Raw genomic sequence first — 6977 nt, forward strand, 5'->3', positions numbered from 1 at the left:
CCCATCACGTGCAACCTAGTGAGTCCTTAATTGGGTTACTAAAATAATGAAATTATAGTTCCCTATAAAGAGGGAACTTCGCACTGCATCGAAGCAACGAATTTGGGGATGCTCCCTAAGCATCACCGCATCTGAAGTATGAATGAAACTTGTCCAATCCTGATTGGTGTTACGTCATGACGTAGATGTGACAGCATAACCGGAAGGTATAAAGGGGAGGCTGGCGCATAGTAGCGTCAGTTATCGCTCTTCAGCATAACGCTCTGTGTGAAATTGTCTGTCTATTTATTGTTGTCTGTCCCATATATATATATATCGGCATCGTCCCTTAAAGCCCAGGTACTACCCACCAAGCCATGCCGCGATACATCCGCGTTGGTGGGCAGGGCATATATGGTGGCTGGGCGGGCTGGTAGTTCCATGCATACATTATCAATCTTGCAGGCATACCAGGCCGACCTCCTCAAGGAACTAGATGAGGGAGAAGGTCCCTCCCAGGAGGATATTTTCGAACTCCGGAAAGCTGCCGATTTGTCTCTCCGCATCACCAAGGAGACGGCCCTTGCCATCGGCCACTCCATGGCTGGATTATTATGGTGACTGTGGAGAGACATCTTTGGCTCAATCTGTCGGGGATGAAGGAGAAAGACAAAACATTTCTCCTAGATTCCCCGATTTCGCCTTCGGGTCTGTTCGGCAAAGCCGTTAACACCATTGTAGACAGATTCCAGGAGGCGAAAAAACAATCGGCATCTTTCCAACAGTTTCTTCCTCGACGTTCTAAGGGGAAGGCTGTCCGAAGTGGGCAGCCTCAGCCGTCAACCAGCTCCTCGCACCGGCAGGTGCAGAAAGAGAGCGTCGCCTTTACAGCCCCTCCTCCGGGAGCCTGGCAACAAAGGCAACGCTCTTACCAGCAGTCTTCGAGGCCGAAGGGCAATCTGAGGAATGTCCTTCTCGCTAAGAAGGCTGCTGGGAAGAAGTCCTAGCCACGGCAGGGCTTCTAAGAGCGGTCCCTCCCGCGCGGGGGCAACTGAGGTTGCATCTCGTGCGGCGCTCTTGGGAAAACAATGTGGTAATCCCGCCGTCACTGACTCTTCAGGCCTCATCGTTTTCCCATGGACAAGTGTTGTCCCAGTCGCCTCGAAAAAGACCTGCGACGGAACGGCACTTGTCTCCACAAATCGAAAATCGTTTCCAGCTGCTCCCTACCGGGGTTCCGCTTCAGGGAGCTGGGAACGAGTTTCAGATAACACCCGAGGCCATAGAAAAGGTTCCGATGTAGGAGAGGGAGGCCGGGTTCTACAGCCAGTACTTTATAGTTCCAAAAAAGGATGGAGGGCAGTTCAACATCGAGATGTAGTTCTGTCACATATCCAGTGCTTGGGGCTGAGACTCAACACGAAAAAGAGTGTGTTGGAGCCAGCCCAGAAGACGAGTTTTCTGGGGATTATATGGGACTCGATTTCAATGCGGGCGCAATTATCCCCCGCGCGAGTCGAGACCACTCTGGCGATAGTCTCAGGAATAAAGCTAGGCCAGAATATCACTGTGAAACACTTTTCAGAAAGTGTTAGGGCACCTAGCGGCAGCACCTAACGTTATTCCCTTCGGCCTGTTGCACATGACGGCCCTACAGTGGTGGCTAAAGACCAGAGGGTTTTCCCCCAAAGGAAATCCTTTTCGTATAATCAGAGTAACGCGCAAATGCCTGCGGGCTCTAGTCATATGGAAGAAAGTCTGGTTTCTGTCCCAGGGACCAGTGCTGGTAGCATCATTTTGCCGGAAGACCGTTTTAACAGATGCATCCCTCACGGGTTGGGGCGCGGTCATGGAAGGCTGCGTTGCGAGTGGTCCGTGGGAGGACCGTCATTCCTCCTGGCACATAAATTGTCTGGAGATGATGGTGGTCTACAAAGCTCTGAGGAGTTTTTTCCGCACGGACAATATGGCAGTCGTGGCGTACCTGAACCGCCAAGGGGGATTAAGGTTGCGCCCTCTGTACAGACTGGCACATCTCATCCTCCTCTGGTCACAAGAGAAATTGTTATCCCTCAGGGCGATTTATATCCCAGAAATACAAAATCAGGGGGCAGACATACTTTCGAGACAGGGGCTGAGGCACGGGGAATGGCGGCTCCACCCGGAGGTGGTGGAGTTGATATGCAAGAGGTTCGGCCCAGTGGAAGTGGATCTGTTCGCGTCTCGAGAGATGTCCCACTGTCCACTGTGGTTCTCCCTCACACATCCAGCCCCGCTGGGGTTGTACGCCATGGTACAGACGTGGCCGAGGATGTGTCTGTATGCTTTTCTCCCTATCGCTCTGCTCCCCGGGGTCCTGGAGAGAGTCCTGCAACAAGGAGTCAGTCTTCTTCTGGTAGCTCCTCGTTGGCCGACTTGAGTATGTTTCTCGGATATCATAGCTCTGCTGGTGGGTCCCCCGTGGCAGGTCCCTATGAGGAGGGACCTTCTGTCTCAGGCGGGCACAATATTCCACCCCTGGCCAGAAATACGGAACCTTTGGGTCTGGCCCCTGAGGGGGCTAGGTACCAAGAGGCTGGACTACCAGCAGATGTGATAGAGACCTTACTCAGCTCCAGAGCTCAATCTACTAGGAGACTGCACAGCCTCAAGTGGAACTTGTTCGTCACTTGGTGTAGGGAACGTGAGGTGGACCCAATCAATCAATCAATCAATCAACTTTATTTATATAGCACTTTTACAATCACGATTGTGTCAAAGCAGCTTCACAGTGTCAAACAGGATAATATTGCGACAAAATTAGATTTGGCTGTACAGTCGTACTGGAGAAAACAGTGATGTTATCAGCTTATTTTAATTTATCATATAGCGACAATATTGGCAGATCAGTATTATAGTTTATAGAATTAAATAAGACCTAATTCATACATTTTATTTGTATAATAAGTTGAATAACTTTAATCATATTTTTAGTGTCCCCAACTGAGCAAGCCAAACCAAAGGCGACAGTGGCAAGGAAGCCAAAACTCCATCAGGGCATGATGGAGAAAATAAACCTTGGGAGAAACCAGACTCAGTCGGGGTGCCAGTTCTCCTCTGGCCTATTAACACACCATGTAAGATTATTATTCTGGCAACCTTACAGGTCAGAAATCATATTAGATTGGAATATTCAAAATTTCAGGGTATCACGGAAGAGACGGATTTATTTAGGATGGGGCGTCGATTACACAAGAGTATGAATACATGAAAGATCGGAATTATTGCGCCGAAGACGGGTTTTGAGCATGTCGTGCCAGTGAGGCAAATTCGGAGGAGACACCATTTGACACGGCTCAGCAGACACTCCAGGATGCGTTGGTCATGTCCAGGCAGGTTACCCATCTGATCCGGACAGGGCCCAGATCCGGGATAAACCTCGGGATAAACAGAGAGACTAACATTAGCGGAGATGCCACTCTTTTTATGATGTAACGTGTACATCAGGTGTTATGGGAAGTGTTCCCGGTTCCGGCTGACCTAGTTAATGCAGCCTAACAATCAGTCAATTGATTTGAATAATGAAAGTTAAAAATGTTCTATGTGTATGCCATAGTAAAGAGATGTGTTTTTAGTCTAGATTTAAACTGACAGTGTGTCTGCTTCCCGAACAATGCTAGGAAGACTATTCAAGAGTTTAGGAGCTAAATAGGAAAATGATCGTCCGCCTGCAGTTGATTTAGATATTCTAGGTATTATCAACTGGCCAGAGTTTTGAGACCACAATAGACGTGATGGAGTATAATGTGTTAAAAGCTCGCTTAAGTACCGGGGAGCTAAACTATTTAGTGCTTTGTAAGTAATAAGCAAGATTTTAAAATGTATGTGATGTTTAATAGGGAGCCAGTGCAGTGTTGACAGAACTGGACTAATATGATCATACTTCCTGGTTCTAGTAAGAACTCGAGCTGCTGCATTTTGGACTAGCTGGAGTTTGTTTATTAAGCGAGCAGGGCAACCACCCAGTAGAGCATTACAATAATCTAGCCTTGAGCTCATGAACGCATGTACTAACTGTTCAGCATTTTGCATTGAAAGCATGTGCCGTAATTTAGATATATTTTTAAGATGATAGAATGCGGCTTTACAGATGCTAGAAACGTGGCTTTCAAATGAAAGATTGGTAACAAAGAGCACACCCAGGTTCCTCACTGACGACGAGGGCTTGACAGAGCAGTCATCAAGTGTTAGACAGTATTCTTGGTTACTACTTGTGGAGCTTTTCTGTCCAATAATTAAAAATTCAGTTTTATCTGAATTAAGTTGCAGGACTATTCATCCAATTTTTTATATCAGCTATGCATTCCGTTAATCTTGTGAATTGGTAGGTTTCGTCAGGGCGTGAGGAAATATAGAGCTGAGTATTGTCAGCATAACAATGAAAACTAACGCCATGCTTCCTAATGATATCTCCCAGTGGTAGCATATACAGGGTGAAAAGCAACGGTCCTAACACTGAGCCTTGCGGTACCCCATACTGAACTTGTGATCGGTGTGACATCTCTTCATTTTCTGCTACAAACTGATAACTGTCAGATAAGTACGATTTAAACCATGCCAAAGCAGTTCCACTAACGCCAACATAATTTTCGATTCTATTCAGAAGAATATTGTGATCGATAGTATCGAATGCAGCGCTAAGATCGAGTAACACTAATAGAGAGATACAACCACGATCAGATGATAAGAGTAAATCATTTGTAACTCTAATTAGAGCAGTCTCAGTGCTATGATACGGTCTAAATCCTGACTGGAAATACTCACATATACCATTTCTTTCTAAAAAGGAACATAATTGTGAAGACACAGCCTTTTCTAGTATTTTTGATAGAAACGGTAGATTCGAGATTGGCCTGTAATTGACTAATTCTTTAGGATCAAGTTGTGTTTTTTTAATAAGTGGTGTAATTATAGCCAACTTAAAAGTTTCCGGTACATATCCTAATGTCAAAGATGAATTAATGATATTAAGCAGAGGATCTATGACCTCTGGAAGTATCTCTTTTAATAGCCTAGTCGGGTATAGGGTCAAGCATACATGTTGTTGATTTTGATGATTTTACAAGTTTAGCCAATTCTTCTCCTCCTATAGTAGTGAATGAGTGTAATTTTTCCTCAGTGACACTACAGCGCTCTGTCTGAAGTGATACTGTAATAGACGGCTGCATGGTTATAATTTTATTCCTAATATTATCAATCTTACTAGTAAAGAAGTTCATAAAGTAATTACTGCTGTGTTGTTTACAAACGTCAGAAGCTGAAGCTTTATTTTTTGATAATTTAGCCACTGTATCGAATAAATACTTAGGGTTGTGTTTGTTTTCTTCTAAAAGAGTTGAGAAATAAGCAGATCAAGCAGTTTTTATGGCCTTTCTATATGCCATCATGATCTCTTTCCACAAATTGCAAAAAACCTCCAGTTTTGTTTTCTTCCAGCTGTGCTCCATTTTTCTGTCTGCTGTTTTAAGGACCCGAGTATGCTCGTTGTACCACGGCGTTGGATTATTTGCTTTAATCTTCTTTAAGCGCCGGGGAGCAACTATGTCTAAAGTGCTAGTAAAGAGAGTCAATAGTTTCTGTTGCAGCATCAATTTCCTCTTGGCTATCTGTAATGCTGAGGAGATGGAACTGATGAGGAAGATTATGTACAAAGCAATCTTTAGTTGCAGCGGTTATCGTCCAGCCATATTTGAAGCGAGGGGATGGCTTTGCAGCCTTAGGTAAATTAAGTATACATGATATTAGGTAATGATCTGAGATGTCATTGCTCTGCTGCAGAATTTTAACAGTATCAACATTTATTCCATGTGACATTATTAGATCTAAAGTATGATTAAGGCGATGAGTGGGTCCCGATACGTGTTTTCTAACTCCAATAGAGTTTAGAATGTCTCTAAATGCCAATCCCCATGCATCTTTTTCATTGTCTACGTGGATATTAAAATCCCCAACAATTAGTACTTTATCTACAGCTAATACTAACTCCGATACAAAACCAGCAAATTCTTTGATAAAGTCTATATTGTTCCCTGGTGGCCTGTATACAGTAGCCAACAAAAATGTCAAATGGGATTTATCATTTACACTACAGAGCGTTACATAAAGCACCAAAACTTCAAAGGAATCATATTTGAAACTAGACTTCTGAGTAATACTGAAAATATTATTATAAATTACCCAGTTTACTGCCCGGTGGCTTCAGTGCTCAAGTTCCTCCAAAATCGTTTCTCTGCAGGGCTTACCCCGTCCACACTCAAGGTGTACGTGGCTGCTATTGGGGCTTTCCACACTCCTTTGGGTGATGGACCTTTGGGTAGGCACCATTTGGTTGTATGTTTCCTCCGCGGGGCTAGGAGGATGAGGCCTGTAGCTCGTACCAGAGTTCCTACCTGGGATCTGGCGGTGGTCCTCGAAGGATTGGCTGAGGCCCCCTTTGAGCCACTGGAATCTATTGAACCTAAATATCTGACCCTAAAAGTGGCATGTCTTCTAGCTATCACATCTCTGAGGAGAGTGGGGGATCTTCAGGCCTTGGCAGTGATGCCGACTTGCCTGGAGTTTGCTCCCAGAGGAGTAAAAGCCATCCTGCACCCTAGCCCAGGTTATGTGCCTAAGGTGTCCTCAAATGTGGTCAGGTCTTTAGTTTTACAGGCTTTCCATCCTCTGCCTCATGTGACGGCGGAAGAAGGGCGACTTTTCCTCTTGTGCCCCATTAGGGCCCTGAGGATATATTTAGAGAGGTCAGCACAGTGGAGGAAATCTGACCAGCTGTTAGTGTGCTTTGGTTCGCCTAAGAAGGGGTTGCCTGCATCTACCCCAATCAGTAATTGGATAGTGCAGGCTATTGCCTTGGCATATCAGGTGGGTGGTTTGCCTTCACCTATAGCTTCAGCTTCTTTCTGGCGTTCCTATGCAGGATATCTGTGAAGCGGCCGGTTGGGCCACTCAGTACACGTTTA

The sequence above is a fragment of the Pseudorasbora parva genome, chromosome 6 (assembly GCF_024679245.1).
Source record: "Pseudorasbora parva isolate DD20220531a chromosome 6, ASM2467924v1, whole genome shotgun sequence".
Taxonomy (NCBI): Eukaryota; Metazoa; Chordata; class Actinopteri; order Cypriniformes; family Gobionidae; genus Pseudorasbora; species Pseudorasbora parva.